Consider the following 17,556-nt stretch of genomic DNA (forward strand, 5'->3'; position numbering starts at 1 on the left):
AGCTGAAGAGTCAAAGCACTACAAAACCATCATCGTAACATTGCATTTTGCTGCTTTCTTTAGAACAGTTTCATCAGTAGCTCCCTCAAGCCCGCAAGGTTTGAAGGAAAGTGGCCAGGGCTAACTGCCTTCAGCTTTGGGAAGGCCAGTGTGTAAGTCCCTGCATTCAACACACCTTTCCAGAGAGCCTGAAGGCCTGCTCCCCTAGGGGCTAGGGTGGAGTGGCCGGAGAAGGACAATGAACACAGCAGAGAACATCCCGGCCTTGATGAAGCTTCTATACCAGTAGGGGAGGGGCAGACACACAAGCCATAAACATCATAAATAAGTTATCAAGTACAATCAACAGGCTAAGTGCTGTGGGAAGAGAGAGCAGGAAAGGAGGACCATAGGTGTGTATTCAGGGAGTGGGTGGCGAAGCCTTGATATTAATAATAATGGTAAAATAGTAATAATGGTTACAGTGTAGGATTTCATATTAACAATATTATGTTGAACCACAAGTAATCACGATTTTCACAAGTCAAATCTATGCGTGTATGAGCAATTTCATATGGTTTGATTTAATAACATAATTATAGCATTATTATTTAATAGTTATTAAACAATCTTGACAAATAAAAATGGCAAGTAATAGGATATATTGGAGTATATGAGGAAGCCATTTTATGTAAACCTAATTCGGCCTGACCTTGTCTTTCCAAAAGGGCCTGACTGAGGCCTTGGAGCATTCATTGTATATCTGCTTTAGATATTCCCTACGGCAAGAACAAAGGCCCTTGAGATAAAGGTGCAACTTCCCTCTGCATTCCCTTAAGGATTAAGCATCTTTCCTTAGGCTAGGAACTGATTGCTGCGCTCACCTGTGACCACCCAGACCGAGACAATAGGCTTGCCTCCTGCTACGCCCACCGAGATAGCAGACCTACTACCTGCTGTGTCCATCAAGCACTGTGCCCACAGGGCAATCTTGTGACTATTGTGGGAGGGACATTTCAATCACATGTGAAATGTCCTGTATGGGGGTATATAACCACTCTGTATACCTCACTTCCTTGGTGCCCTTTCTTCCTTCGGGAAGAAAGGCCCCGGGCCGTGGTCCTCAGATTTCAGCTCAGAGTAAACTCACCCAAATTTTCATTTATAGATTGGTTATGGATTATTTTCGTCGACACTCTGCATGCTAGGCACTATAGTAATTTCTTACAGATGTTCTTTTACTCCTCATAGCCAGGCTGTGAGACCATCTCTGTCTCTGTATTTGTGAGAGAGAAACTAGAGTTCAGAGAGGTTAAGTAACTTGCCAAGGTCACCACCTACTAAGTAGCCAGGATTTGAATCTAATTCTGCATGATTCTAAAGAGAAGGTCACATACTGGCAGCAAACAACAAACATGTTTTCTTGGCCTTCGTTGTGTTTTAAAAAATATTTTTAGTTGCCAATACTTAAAAACTGAGAGATTTCATATCAAAATCTAGAGTTTCTGGGGTTTTTTGTTTGTGTGTTTAAAAAAGCAAGGATCTGGCAACTCTGGGTCCATGTTTCAGTTGGGCCACAGTGTCCAGGGATGAGCGATGGCTTCCACCTCAGCCCCCAGCATTCCCTCCCATCTTACTCTGAGCTGCTTCACTCCTCGCCATTATGTGCTCAGAGAGCCATTTGAATTAGGGTCTCTGCCCTGAAGCCTGTACTTCTGACCACAGTGCTAGCGATTCCCAAGGTCCTGCGACACTCTGGGAGGGGTCAGACATGGTCACTGTTGACTCAACATCTCCTTCCTCCCTCCTTCTTGCACACATTCATTTATACAGTAACCACACATGGGGTGAGCATCTAGTATGTGCTGGAAACTATGTTTTGGCAGAGAAAACCTGGAAAACCATCAAGCTGCCCGCTGTGTGCCTGTTTCTGGGCTGATGCAGAGTGAAGTGGAGCCAGAGTCATCTCTGGAACATAGCAAGTCTGATCTGCCTGCTGCAGACACAAGACGGGTGGGGGATAGAGTCCGAAAGGGGAAAGGTCCCATTGGCTGATGCTCTGGAGGTGAGGGCTGGCATAAGAAATCTCACCATCCCCAGGCTGCGTGTTGCCCAACTGAGGACAAACTCTTCTTTCCTCACACTCCAGCCTGCATGCTCAAGCCTAGCTCTTTCCTCTGAAGCCACAGACTTCCTTTCCATGACGTTACTGTGTTTCTTGTCCTCAAGGCTGTCCTTTCTGTCTGTGTGAACCACACCTAGTTTATGAGAATGCTGGGGGCTAGGAGTCCAGGCCTGTGGATCTGCCCCTTGGAACCTATGGGCAGTCACTGTTGTCCACAATGGAAATCAGAGAGCAAGATGTCCAGCTCCAGGCAGGACATCCAAGCCCCCATCCCCCAGACCTCCCCTCAAGAACTCACACCAGTGTTTAGTCACACTTACCAGCAAGGCCTCACTCCTCACGTCTATTTTAGACCTTTCCTACCAATTTCTTAATCTCCTGTCCTCAGTGAGAAGACAGAACAGTTGGTTAATGCCTTCCAAATATTCAAAACCATTACTGATTCATCCCCCTCCCCTCCAGTCTTCTCTTCCCTAGGATAAATAATCCCACTGATTCAACCTTTTGGTGGCGCTCTTCGGAGAAACACACCCTGTAATTATACGAAATAAGAAGAGTAGTAATTCTCATAATTTTGTCTTTCAACCCACCCCTTGGCCAGGACATATTGTTTCCCAAACTATCGTTGCTCACCTCACCGATACCGCAGCAGGGACAGAAGCTGACATCCCCACAAGGGTAAACACGGGCTGGCGTGGGAGCCTGCTGTCACCTGAACGCGGAGTCTCGTGGGTCTACTGAAAAACTAAACCTTCCATAGTGGATATGATGTTAACATTTTCTCTCCCATTTTATGAGAACAAGTGTGCCCTACCTCAAGGAAACCCAGTATTTAATAATACATTTTTACACAGAAAATAAACAGTAGAGTAAATCATGTAATCTTAGAGATCGTTTAATCAAATCCCATCATTTTAAAGATGAAGAGATGCAAGCCTGGAGTGCTTCCATGACGGTGCACTGTGAGTCAATGATATTGCTGTGCCTGGAATTCGTAATGGGATTCCTTTAACAAGCATAAAGACTTAGGGTATTTACACAGTGATTTAATTTACAAAATGAGATTCAACTTGTGGTTTTCAAGGTGCACCAATACTGCTCAACGGAGGGCAATGTTCATGAACAATGATGGTACGAGTGTAGCTTCAGGTGTTTATCACTTGGGGGCCTGGACTAAAGGACAGAAACTTGTATCAGGCTGTGTAAGGAAGAGCCACGGGCTCAAAACAAAGCCCGGTAATACTTTTCTGGATGGATCTTTAAAATACTGAGCAGCTTAGAAGTTATGGCCTTTCCCATCAATCCAGGTTCCTGACTAGGAAGCAAGGATCCGGTGTCCACTTACGTCAAGGCACACTGAATTATGAGTCATCCAGCTGGAATTGGCCCATGAAGTTATCTCTCGGAGCAGATGAGGACTGGATGGTGCAGAGAGCTAGTACCGAGGATGCTGCATGCTGCGTCTCCCTTCCAACAGACTGCTTGCCCTGTGTGTGAGATCCTCCACACAGTTCTCTTGCTCTGTCAGCAGGCTGTAGGTGTTCATGTACTGGCCGTGTCTTTGTGTCACCAACATCTAACTAAGGCCTCCACACAGCATGTGCCCAACAGATGTTTTAGGAAAGTGGGAAGGCAGAGAGGAATCAAGAAGAGGTTGGCCGCATCTGCATATTCAGTGGATTTTAGGGACAATCCTCAATGTCAGAAACCGTTTCAACTAAGAAGAAGAGAGTTTGTGTCTATGCTGAAATAGCTCCTGAAATCCCACTTCACAAATCCTTTCAAGACCCAGCAAACAAATACCTGGAGAGTTGCCCCTCTCCCATCCTGTCCATCCTGAAAATGGGCCCCCCATACACCAACTTCTTAACTGTAAAGGTCGATTTGTCTTGAGATGTTGCTAATATCTAGATAAGGAGTCTTTGAACTATAACCTGAGGGCCAAATCTAATCCACTACCTGTTTTTGTACAGCCTATGAACTAAAACTGGCTTTTACATTTTTAAATGGTTGAAGTAAATTAAAAGAATAACAATATTCTGTGACACATGGAAATAATATATAATTCAAATTTCAGTGTTCACAAAGTTTGATTGGAATATGTGGGAGATCGTATGGCCAACAAAACCTAAAATAGTTACAATCTGGCCCTTTTCAGAGAAAGTTTGCTAAGCCCTGATGCAGAGCTAGGGTTTGAAGGTTGTGTCCCTATGATGCATTTTTGGAAGGCAGTGGAGGATCCTAGCATGCCCTCTGATCTTTGAGATTGAAAAATGGCGGAAACCTCATAAAACCTCTGTAGAATGCATTCATCTATTAGCTTTATATAACAGAAAATATCACTGTCTTTTCAGGCAACAATTTAAAGTATTAATATATTCTCTATCCTCTCTTTGTGTGTCACACACAAAGTATTGAGAGCTAGGATCTAGATTCTGTGTAATTTTCTCTGTTCAAGATTAAGCAAAAACAAGATGTTTTTAAAAAGGAAAAAAAAAAAAAACGATGACAGCATTTACATCCCTGATGTGACTCCTGAAACTTGTAGTAACAAAGTGTGCTCTCTCTTTTCCTTGTTTTCCCCCTTCTCTTGAGCTGAGACCATGACACAGGCATTATTCACAGGAACACACGGGAAAAACAGCTCATTGAGCTTTTAAGAGGGCAAATGATCTAATCTACAAGGGAGCTTTTAAGCAGCGAAGTAATCTGGATTGGCTGTATTCAATATTTTCCATATCTTTATGAGGGCATATTGTGCCCTACTTAATCAGCAGAGAAACAGAGAAGATAAAGGATAAAAGTTTAGAGACTCAAACTGGACAAGAGACCCTTGACTTTGGAGGGAGCCTGGTTTGGGATGGCCCCTCTGGGGACCATGGAGTCAGGGATTCAATGTTGTGAGGGTGGAGAGGAGGCAAACTGGTCAGGGAGGTGATCCAACTCTCTTTTCTCTTTATTCCCAGAGCCTGGAGCCTCCACCATCCAAACCCCAGTGATGTCCTGTCCAGGCAAGAACACACGACAGCTCCCTGGGGTTACTTCTACTCAAGCAACTGATGCTATGGTGGGAATCACCAGTTCACTGAACCCTCAGGGAGCTTGGCTTTTCCCCAACTGAAAGTAACCACAAATTCCTCCTGAGCTGGATGCCTGGGAGACCTCCTCCTTCAGGGGCTGCTCCTCCCACTGAGTGGACAGCCTCCTACCCTCATGCAGGCATACCCCTGCTCCCCAGGCCCCACTTCCACATTCCCTCAAAATCACATATTCCAGGAGAAATGAAATAGAGGGACTCAACATATCCTTCTTCCTTCTTTCCTTTTGCTGGCTCTATATGCAAATGAGGTCAGTAGAATAAAGAAAGAGGCCTCCTCAGCAAAGATATGACAACAAATGATGTGTGGTAACATATTGTCATCAACAATTCATATACATGCATTCTAAACACACCTGCGCACTTTACAGCTAACAGAATATAAAAGGCGCTGTCGATCAGTGATGAAGGCACGCTGGTTTTTATGAGCCCAAATTACATTAAGAAAGCCAGGTTATTTCTGGACTACCAAAGCTGTGTTCAGTATAGCCTGAAGAAACTGAATGGCTAGCCATTTCTTCATTATTTCCTATGCTCTTGAATATAAAGCATACAGAATTCAGAACTGATTATGAAATGCTCACTCCCTCCCCCAGACTCCAAGGGGCTCTACTGAAGGTAAAAGCTCTTAGCTAGATGAAACTATGTTTCTGCTGTGGTGTATAATCAAGGCTTGAGATTTTGAAAAGGTAATGAACTCTGGGAGGTCTGACCAGACTGAGAACAACATCTTTAAAGATGACGAGCCTACAGTTGTGCATTCTCGACATGGACACATCACTCCAGGTGGGTGTCCAGAAAATGTGACGCCCGTGCACATTTCTGACGATGAATTAGAAGGCTGGAATAACTTGCACAGGTAGCTTTCTCTGCATTTTGAACACCAACATACTCTCTTTAACGCTTGTGAGTAAAGGAAAAACACTTGCGGAAATATACCAACCCTCTAAAAATTCTCTATTTAAACCATCAGAGAGGAAGAAACCAAAGTTCAGAAAGAGAGAATACGATTCAGGTCTGCAAAATCAATCACCCAACAACCCAGCATTTAGCAGTCTCCTGTGTTTTATCAGGCAGAAATCAGTGTACCCAATTTCTATAGAAATCTTATGGCAAAGGGTTAAAATGTGTGTAGCTTTCCAGGAATCATCTAATGGTTATTCAGCTCTAATTGCAACGCTCTCATTCTGGGTCTGATTTATGGGTGACAGATTTTCAGCCACACGTGAAGAGAAGAGATTAAGATTCTTTTTCCAGGCACTGCTTTTGTAATAAACACGCACACACTTATATATTATACGAGATATGTTTAATGTGGATGATTCTTTAAAAGGAAACTGGTTGTCTTACGACTGGAAAACACTATTAATCCAGAAAACTATTCTTTGGAATAAATGATGCACGATTTGGATACGTTAGGGACAAGAGTAAATAATAGTTTAATATGAGGAACTAAAAATGCATTTATCAACAAAGGTTCAGGAGATAACGAGAAAAACTGAGTAAATCAATGTGACAAAAGTTACTAAGAAGCAGCTCTCGACTCAGGAGCCTGGGTGCCTGCTGCAGACAGATCTGCAAGCTGACTGCTCTCACGTTGAGCCCCACATGCTCCCACAAGTAACTCGCAATGCCTAAAACGTGTAGAAATGATAGAGTGATGGAAGCTTTCTCCTTTCTCCTGAAAGTATTTTTTCCCTCAGAAATTCAAGAAAAGGGTAGAATTAAATATCCTCACACATCATTCCTATCTACAACGTCCTTTTCCTCGACTTGAACTGAAAAGGTCAAGCGGAGCCGGTCACATGATGGTCTGCCGCTCTGCAGAAAACACTGGCGTCTGTCACGTGCTTTGTTCTAAGGGGTGAGAACACTTAATGACTCCAGCCCGCATTCCAACCATCTTTAATCTCTCCCAGGCAGCATGGGGTGGGGGGGGGTGGGGGTTGGGAGGCAGCAGTCAGTTATGAGAAATGGGAAAAAGAACTCCTCTCATCGAAGTGCCAGACTTGGTGGAGAAAGGCCATCTTGTGGTGGTGGCTGTTTAATTACAAAGACTCGTGGAAACGATCCTGCTTCTTTATCTCCTCAACCAGATGGAGGTCTGTTGGCTACTGGCTCAAAAGCAACATGCAGTCAAAACAGCACATGGATGAACTGGGAAGAAAGGGAAGAGCATTTGTCCTCCTACGGGTACTGCTGAAATAACAGCCGGACAAGAAAGCACCCCTTCCAATCTCCTAAGCTATTAGATGCAGCCCATTCTGAAGATTCCTAAATCACTCCGCACTGAAATGGAACTCTGCTTTGCCACACTAAATGATATATGAGTTCTTCATAGTCAGTCTATTAGCTACATATTAACTAAGCAACTGGGTGCTGCAGAGGACAAAAAAGACAGATCATCCTATTCCTTTCTTTAACGAAGTTATACTCCAATTGAAGGGAAAGAAAACTTATTTGTATAAAATAATTTTAAAAACTCTATACCTAAAGAAATTCTCTGATATCCCCTATTACCTCTCCCTCCTTCTCCCAATTTATGCTTGGCTACACACGCTTCTTTTATATCTTTCCAAATGCTAACTTTATTTCTGCCCCAGGGCTTTTGCACTTGCTGTTTCCTCTGCCTAGAATGCTCCCTTCCCCTAGGTCTTCCACGGCTTGTTCCTTTTTATCAATGAGGCCAAAGAATAAATAGCATCTTCTCAGATGGGCCTTTCCTGGCCACTCAATCTAAAGCAGGCCCTAAGTAAGTACCACATCACCATTACTTTCTATGCAGCACTTTTTGATAAATTTCATCTTTATTAGTTCACAGTTTGTTTCCTCCTTCACTCCCAACTCCCATAGTTCAGTTTGTGAAAATGGGGTGTTGTCTGTCTTGTTCACAGATAGAACAAGACCAGGAATATAGTAGATGTTCAATAAATATTTTTAAATGAATGAGAACCACCAGAGTTCAGAGACTGTGGGCAGGAAAGAAAGAGGACAGGCTTGAGCTGGCTTTTGAGGGTACTTAAAATTGTCAAAGGAAGATAAGCATATCCTAGGATGAGGGAGAAAGTCAAGCAGAGTGAGTGCTGGGAGCATCCTCCATAGGGACTGCCTCAGCGAAGGGGGAGAGGAAGTTAACAATTATTGAGCCCTTATTCAGAGCCTAGCACTGGGCTGAGTGCCCTATATTTCAGAGTTGGAAAGAATAAATCTCTTTATCCACATAAAGGAGCCTGAAGGATGGTGCCTGGCACAGGCCTTGGCACAGAGCAAGCCCTCAACAAATATCTGTTCAATGGTGGAAGCGCCTACTCCCTACTGACATATTTACTAATGGTCCAGAAAGGCAAGAGTGTTGGATACTGTGTTCCTGTACTAAGGGGGCCTGTGTAGGCAAAGTGGGCTCAGTCCCATTACCTACTGCCCTTGTGATGTCATGGCAATTCAGTCGTGGTCTCCAAACGGAAAACACTAAATCTTAGGCCTGGAAGGAGCCTCTAGACAACCGGCCTCAATTTTCCCAATAACAAACCCGTACAGGAAAAAGGACTTGTCTAAAGTCACACTGCTCATTAGAGGCTTCCGCATCTTCCTTCATTCAAACCCTCATTAAGTCTTGAAAAACTTTTTTAAAATTCTAATTTACTGCCAACATTCACAAATAAAGAGATTTCACATAAAAAGCCAATATTTGTTTCTTCTTAAAAAATCAGGTGCTTTGGCAAAACCAGCCCCTCATTTTCACCTAGCGACAACTAGCTGTCGTGGAGCCAGAGCGGTGACCTTTAGCTGGGCATTTCCTCTGCAGTTTGCTCTAGTTCCCCAGGCTGGCCCTGGGAGACAGTGGGCTTTGCAGCTCCATGATTGACAGCCACCAACAAGGCCCACCTGAGAGCACCTGGGTCCTCTCCAGGGTGCAGAACAGACACGGCGGGGGCTCTTGCCAGGACGATCAGTCTGGGCTCTGGTCCATCTCCAGGGGCAGGTGTCCCGGTCCCCTTTGCACCTCTTTCACTTAGCACAACACCCGAGATGCAGAACAGGACTGATGGTGCCCAGCTTGGAAACAGCACTCACTGCCAGGAGATGACGTGAACTGTGGCTTTGTCAGAGTCAACACTACTGTTGGAGAAAGATCCTCAAGAGATTTTGAAGTTTCAGAGTTACAGGAAGCTAGTGGCTTTTGAGCAATATGTGAGTCATAGGAAAAGGAATAAGCATATTTCTGTGGAACAACCACATGAATATAATACCCTAGAGCAGAGTCAGGACTGAAAAAAATGAGCCTCACTTGATTCAGGTGGATAACATTTTGTGCAGAATAGGGAAAGTGCTGACTTCACTTTATCATTAGTTATCTTTACTGCAGGAAAGGCTAAGCTGGGATAGACAGGGTTTCTCCTGCTGTCCAATGCTTATCTCTTCACCTGTCCTCTGGGGCCATTCGTTTCCTCCTGAAGTTCTTTAACCATCAACATTGGATTTTCTTGAATCTTCATTTGGTCTTTCTTTGACCTCAGTTCTCCTCCCCGCAACTCGGCACCTCCATACAATAGTCCCTCCTCTAATTTCAAGTCATACTCATGAAACTCAGCTATCATAACATGTTCCATATTTATAGAAAAGTTTCTGCAAAAAAGAAAGTCTCAAATAAATTAAAAAATAAATAGTCCAGCAGATGACATTGAATGAAGTTTATAAATCACCTCTAATTGATCACAGCATCTCAGATGTTACCTTGTCAGAGATGTCTATCCTAAACATTTTAGCTAAACGACAGCACCTCCATCCATTGCTCTAGCCCTTGACTCTGTTTTACTTGCATACTGGCTCTTATCGCTATGTGAATTGATACGTGTCCCTATCAGTTTATTGTCTATCTCCTTGTTGGAGTGGAAGCTTCTCCAGGACAAGACGCTGCCTCCTGGTCACTGCAGTGTCCCTCATCTCTAGAACAGTGCCTGATATTCACCAAACAATTTTTGAAGGGTTGAATAAAGAACAATTTACTTCAGTGGAGATTCTGATTAGATGGATACGTTGAGAAAATCAGGTTAAAAACCCAAAATTTTCAAAATACATAGTTTCCATCAAATGATATCCAGTTAATGTGTTCAACAGAGGCAGAAATATGTAATTCTTGTGATATTAATCAAACACTTACAATACATTCCTGGTATTGTGCTAAGCATTGTGCATTCATTTTCCCAATTAATATTCATAACACTGTAAGAAGTCACTATTATTCATTCTTTAAGTGAATTGTGCTAGGTCTCTTAACTACTGTGCCATTCTGGAGAGAATCTGCAGAGCCCCCACTAATCCCAACAGGAGTTAACCAAATTAACCCTTAAAACAGCAATTTTTCAATTGTGTTATGTAAAGAGAGCCAGGTCTGGGCCAGGCAAGAAATGTAAATGAGGCCACAGTCCTGGGGAATATGTGTCATCTGAGTAATATGTGACTCACCAGAAAAGGAAGAAGCATATTTCTGGGGAAGAATCACATAAATATAAAACTGTAAAAGCATAGTCAGGACTGAAAACACGGGCCTCACTTTCCCCGGGTGAATAACACTGCACGCAGGAAGCGCCAGGGAGTGCTGACTAAGGCACGGCTGTATTTGGACGCGGCAGGGCCCACCTGGCTCAAGCTGGTAGGTGGGCCTTCTGATAGTTCAAGAAAGGCTGTGAATCTGGATGTTCTTAAGTGCAACTTTTCATTTTTTTATGTTGGCAACTAATTTAAAAATTGGAAGTATACGATGAAGGATGGATCTGAAAGGAAAACATTTGCGTTCCATATGTGAGGGCCATGTCAAAAAGCTATGTGATTTTATGTCTACAGGTAAAGTTCTTCTGCTAGCTTTGACTCCTGAAACCACACCATTTTAGAAACGTAGAGGAAATGATCATTTGATTCACTTACTAATGGTAACTTACAATAATGCAGAATTTTCCAGTTTACAAAGCGCATTATCCATCCTTTTCTTGTTTCTTTGCAAGAAAGCATTATATAAGATGGTGGGGGCTGGAAAAGGATGCAGAAGAGTTTAAAACGGTCACAGCCATTGAGTCAGAGGAAGAGGGGAGACAAGACATTGGTGCATGAAAAAGTTAAGTAGCATCTGAGTTCTTTGGTCTGATAAACAGAGTGGACTCACAACTTGGCAGTGTTTTTATAATATTTCCTAGAATATTACATTGTTTTTATTTAAATCCATTGTGAAAATATTTGTATATCATGGTGTTTGAAAATCTATAAAATTTTACTAGCGTGTGCAAAAGAAATACACAAACAGATGGCTTCTTTGACCCAGTAAATTCAAGGACTCTTTCAAGAACCCAAGGATTCTGGCACTGAACCCCAATTAGAGTCCACTAAGATTGCAATAATTCAAATACATATTGATTAAAAAATAAAAACAGGTTCCAAAATCACTGTTAGAAATGAGACATTTTAAAAATACTTATAATTAAAACGGAAATGACCTAGGAAGCTGTCTAATCTATCCACCTGTCACTGGGGAGAGAATGTTTGGTACAATTTGAAGATTTAGTTTCACTTGTTTAAATTTGTTCTACGGGATTTAGGAAAGTTCCAAAATAAAAATAATCTCCTGTTGCCTCTCCCTCCACCGCCTCTAATCCCAGTCATCCATGGAGGTTTTACTGAGCTAGGAGTGAGCTGGCCCCATTTACCACCATTCTCTCCCTGACTGGCTTGTGAAGGATCTATTTTAGGTATTCCGGCGAGATGCCACCAATGCATATTATGAGCAAGAAGGCGATAATTCAGAATAGTCCATCAGTTACATTTCAGAAGTGTTTGAAATCTCCCCAGCTTTCACTCTATGTGCCGAGAGAGGTTAATTCTGATGGAAACATTGAAGAGAAGCTTTTGATTTTCTAATTTACTCAAGTCAGCACAGCAGACAGAATTTTCAGAGATCCAGGGCTCCCTTAGCATCAAAAGACTGCTAAACCAAAGTCCCCATGCCACAGCTCCTGTGGAGAGGCAGGGAAGACTCGAGAATTCCCTGAGCTTGGTGACCCATGAGGACACACTTATGAACCCTTGGATTCTGCTAAGCTGCTGTCAAGGCAGGCTCTGGGGCAGCCTGGTACTTGAGCCCGTGAAAACTATTAACTGTGAGGAAGCAGACACAGAACAAGAAAAGCTAGGTAAACTTATGATCCCTTAGCAAACTAGATGTCCTCATAAAAACGTAGTGGCAGCAAGAGGCATGGTCCAACGTATGTAGGTTCGAGGGGCCAACTATCTGGGTTTAAAATGTGCTCTCTCCCTTCCTAGCTTTTAACCTTGAGCAAGTTAGTCAGCCTCCCATTTCTCAGTTTCCTTGTCTTTAAAATGAGGATAATAATAGTTTTACTTTACAGAGCTTTTACAAGGAATAAATAAGCTAGTGTATGTAAATATATGTAACATATACAAAGAGGTTAACATATGTATAGTAGGTATTCAACAAATATTAGCTATAATTACCATTATTGCTGTTTATAAAAGGGATGAGAAAATGCTTTAATAATTATTCTACTAAAAACAATACAATCCAGTCTCATATATATCTATATCATAGATGTAGCTTATCCATCCATCCATCCACCCACCCATTCTCCATGTATTATATGGACTTGATTGGCATGTGACAGGAGCAAATCTCATCCACATATGTGCACCAGCATTTACTGAACACCTGATATGCACCAAGTGCTTTGCATACTCAGAGAGTCCTATCCAGACACCCTTCTTTAACCATGCCCACCCCCCAGCATCCCCTATCCTTCTTAGCCTGCTTATGTTTTTCCACAGCACTTATCATCTTCTGCCATATTATATGACTTAGATTTTTATGTCTACTCAAAAAACTGTTCAGTGAATAAAGTTTGACTTAATATAGCATTTCTGTAAGGTAGCTATTATTATCCCCACCCGATAAATGAGTACTGTGATCAGAAAGGTTGCCTGAAATATCAGCAACGTCAGCTACATAATGTGCTACAGTTACGGCCCCAAACACCAACTCATGAAAGAAGTTTGACATAGTCATAAGGTCATAAAAACAATTCACAAAAGCTTCAAAGAAATATGATTTACAGTGTGAAGTTTATGCAAGTAATTTACCTTGGATTGTATCAAGCTATTTCATATATTTAAATCCTAGTTTTCAAATTATCTACTAAACATCCAATTTTATAAATATTTTTCTGAAGGACCTTTCTTTACAATTTACATTGCGTTATAGACTTTTAAAAATTTAACAGCTTAAAATTTGAATTTCCAAGACCAGACTCTCAAATCAGTGACAACGGATAATGGGATCCACTTGTCTCACAAGCCTAACCCAGCACAGCTCTGAGTTACTGTGCATCCTTTATGACAATATACAAATTGCCTCAAAGAGAAACTCTGTGGTAATACATCAGACTGGGGAGTCTTAACCTCACAGGCTTTCGTGGGTCTCTGAACGCTGGAAAACAGAATGTGAACTGTTTTTGTGTTTGTGCATATGGGCATTTGGGAGGGGTTCATAACTCAAAAAATTAAGAATCACCGGGGCTGGCCCCGTGGCCGAGTGGTTAAGTTCGCGCGCTCTGCTGCAGGCGGCCTAGTGTTTCGTTGGTTCGAATCCTGGGCACGGACATGGCACTGTTTGTCAGGCCACGCTGAGGCAGCGTCCCACATGCCACAACTGGAAGGATCCACAACGAAGAATATACAACTATGTACCGGGGGGTGTTGGGGAGAAAAAGGAAATAATAAAATCTTTAAAAAAGAAAAAAAAAAAATTAAGAATCACCAATCCAGCACACCAGGAAGAAGAAAAGGTTGCCCCACTTCCGGCCCTGCCACCTTTTAAAACACTGTCTCTTCATGCTAATAGTGATCTGATACTTCAATATCTGTTTTAGAAAATTACCAAATACTGTGATAATTTATGGAAGAAAACTTTCCTCAGCCTGAGAAACAGTGACAATTACTCCCAAGCGCTGTGGCATTTAAGATCAGTGTGATCCTAAGTATGAAGCCATTTAATGCTGCCAAGCTCTGAAGAACACTTCACTAATCAGCAAACCATGGCCTCACCGAGCCTTGGGCGTTCTTGGTAATCAAGGCCTGCACTCTTGCTGCTTCACTACAGAAGACAGGTGAGCTGTGTTCTTAACACAAATGATTACTGATTCCTTCAGAATACTACCAGACTGTACAGTAAATTCTTGCCTTTGAAAAAAGACACTTATATGTAGACTGTTACAATAGTTACACATTTGCAAAGGAACGTTTATAGTTCTGCTGTTTTGTTAACTTCATGATTTCATTTGATCATCACTAGTACCTGAGATAAGAAGTACTCTGTGCAGGTACTATTATCTTTCTTTAATAAACTAGGAAACCAATGATCAGAGAGATTAGAAACCTTTCCCCAAATAAAGTGGCTGGACTGGATCTGGGTGGACTAGAACTGGGTCTTTCAGTTCCTAATCTGCATATTAACACAGTCTCCCATCATCACGATGGAAACAAAACAATGCCACAAATGCCAGATTGGGGAAAAACACTTGCATGGCACTGTAGAATTTGTTATACTGAAATATGTCTTCTATTCTGGACTCAATTTTAGCATATTAATATCTATTTTGCTTAAGCCTCTAGCTTGCTCTAAAGTACATTCACTTATTGATTCAACAAGCAAATAGTGACGATTGACTAGATGTCAGGCACTGGGCTCCATGCTGGGCTATACAGGGAAGGAAGCCTGGCTTCCCAGGACCTTACACTCTTGGAGGATATATTCAACCCATAGTCAACTGCCAAAGTCTTTGGAGACATACCTATGCTACGAAGAAATCTTTCTCTGCTTGGCTACAAAAAGTATGATCCTCAGATTTCAGAAAAAGAAAACTATAGTATATTGAGGAGTCTGAGAGTTCTACCACTGTCTTGTCTATAAATCATGCCTAGTCATTACCGATGACGATGACCTGCAACCTAAACACTCTTCTCCTGTTCACTCTAACTTCCCCCACAACTCTAGACCAGTGTTTCTCAAACTGGTGCTCTAGAGGAATTCTGGAGAAAATGGACATCATTTTCCCAGGGCCTTCGATGCTTCCTCTTCATATTGACTATGCCTACCTAGGCAAGGCTCTCATTCCTTAAATGCTTTAAAGTGAGTTTCTCCCTGGTGCCAGCCACTTTCTTTCCTGGAACAGCAGAGGAGCTGGACTCTGTGCCTACCTTGCTGGCAATGGCTCAACTACCATCTACAATTTCCCTGTGGAGTGGCCTAGAACCATTGGCGTGACTTTATCCCGACTCTGCCCCACATTTTGCCCACTTTGGGTACCTTTAAGCAGAGAAACACAAGGCTGGATAAAGAACAGAAGCTTACACTCCAGCCCTCCCTGGGCTGGTATTCAAAGCACCAACTCCTCTGAAGGCTGCTGTGTGTAGAGCACTGGAGAGTCTCGGTGGCAACAAAGATCTGAAGGGAACAGACAGAATGCGGCAAAACCTGTAGAGGTGGCATTCCCTGTGTACTTTGGAGGAGCAGTGTGAGTTGAGAGAAAAGGTTTACTTGTTGCACACAACTGTGAAATACCACTGAACAGGGTATATTCAATCTGTGGGACACAATCCGTCCCCTCTTCTCTCCCCACCGCATTTGTAAGAGTGGCTTCTCATGGGAGTGATTCTGATTCTCTAGTGGGTATGTGGAGAGTAACAAAATCCTCCCAGCAAGCTCCTTTGAAAGGTCCCCAGCATTGTTGAAAATATTATAGGGAAACTTTCTGTGCTTCCTTAGCAAAATTAGAAAAATACATATGTACTCTTCCAATTACAGAGACGCTATTTTGAACATTAAATGTGGAAAACACTAAAAAAATGTGCAAAGCACTATACAAACATAATAACGATGTTATGAAAAAGCACAGCTTATGTCTTGGAACTTACAGTGTAGTCTGAGACATATGACAGGTAAATATATAAACCAACCAGAGAAGGATATCTCACACTTACTCAGGGCTTACTCCGTGCCAGGCACTCTGCTCTGAATTCTGCAGGTCCAGTTGGCCCTCCGTATCTGCGGGTTCCAGATCCACAGATACATCCAAGCATAGACAGTGTACTATTGAACATGATTGCTTCAGCTTGCAGATGTGGAACTTGCAGATACGGAGGGCCAGCTAAGGGACTTGAGCATCCACGGATTTTGGTACCTGCAAGGGGTCCTGGAACCAATCCCCTGGGGATACCAAAGGATGGCTGTATTAGCTCACTTAATCCTCACAATGACCTCATTAGGTAGGTACTGCTATGAGCCCCATTTTGCAAATGTAGAAAGCTAAATTAAAGAGGTGGTATAACCTTGCTCATGGTCATGTCGCTCGTGAGCTACAAAGCTGGGACTGAAATCAGCAAGCTGCCTTCTGAGTCCATGGCCCTATCCTCTACGCTACCCTGCCTCCTTGGTTGCCCCTTAAAATCAGGGTTATGATGATAGTTCATTTATTGACCTTGGGAATAATTTACTTATTAAAAGTGATCCACTTACACCAATGGATAGATCATCCAAACAGAAGATCAATAAGGAAACACTCACCTTAAAGGACACATTAGACCAGATGGACTTAGTAGATATATAAAGAACATTCCATCCAAAAACCACAGAATACACATTCTTTTCAAATGCCCATGGAACATTCTCCAGGATTGATCACATATTAGGCCACAAAACAAGTCTCAATAAATTTAAGAAGATTGAAATAATACCATGCATCTTTTCTGACCACAAAGGTATGAAACTGGAAATCAACTACAGAAAGAAAACCAGAAAAGCCATAAAAATGTGGAGATTGAACAAAATGCTACTGAACAATGATTGGGTCAATGAAGAAATCAAAGAAGAAATAAAAAATTCCTGGAGACAAATGAAAATGAAAACACAACATGCCAAAATCTGTGGGATACAGGAAAAGTGGTTCTACGAGGGAAGTTTATAGCAATTCAGGCCTACCTCAACAAAGAAGAAAAATCCCAAATAGACAATCTAAAAGCGCACCTAAAGGTACTGGAAAAAGAACAACAAACAAAGCCCAAAATCAGCAGAAGGAAGGAAATAATAAAAATCAGAGCAGAAATAAACGAAATAGAGACTAAAAAAAAATAGAAAAAATTAATGAAACAAAGAGCTGGTTCTTCGAAAAGATAAACAAAATTGACAAACCCTTAGCTAGACTCACCAAGAAAAAAGAGAGAAGGCTCAAATAAATAAAATCATAAACGAAAGAGGAGAGATTACAATGGACACCTCAGAAATACAAAAGATAAGAGA

General features: G+C 42.1%; 1 protein-coding gene across 46 annotated transcripts in view; it reads right to left on the reverse strand.

Moving 5' to 3' along the window:
• ANK3 (ankyrin 3) overlaps nucleotides 1-17,556 on the reverse strand; it is a 628,477-nt gene that overhangs the window by 250,686 nt on the left and 360,235 nt on the right. The gene's annotated exons all lie outside the window — the stretch shown is intronic.

This window comes from Equus przewalskii, chromosome 1, assembly GCF_037783145.1.
Source record: "Equus przewalskii isolate Varuska chromosome 1, EquPr2, whole genome shotgun sequence".
NCBI lineage: Eukaryota > Metazoa > Chordata > Mammalia > Perissodactyla > Equidae > Equus > Equus przewalskii.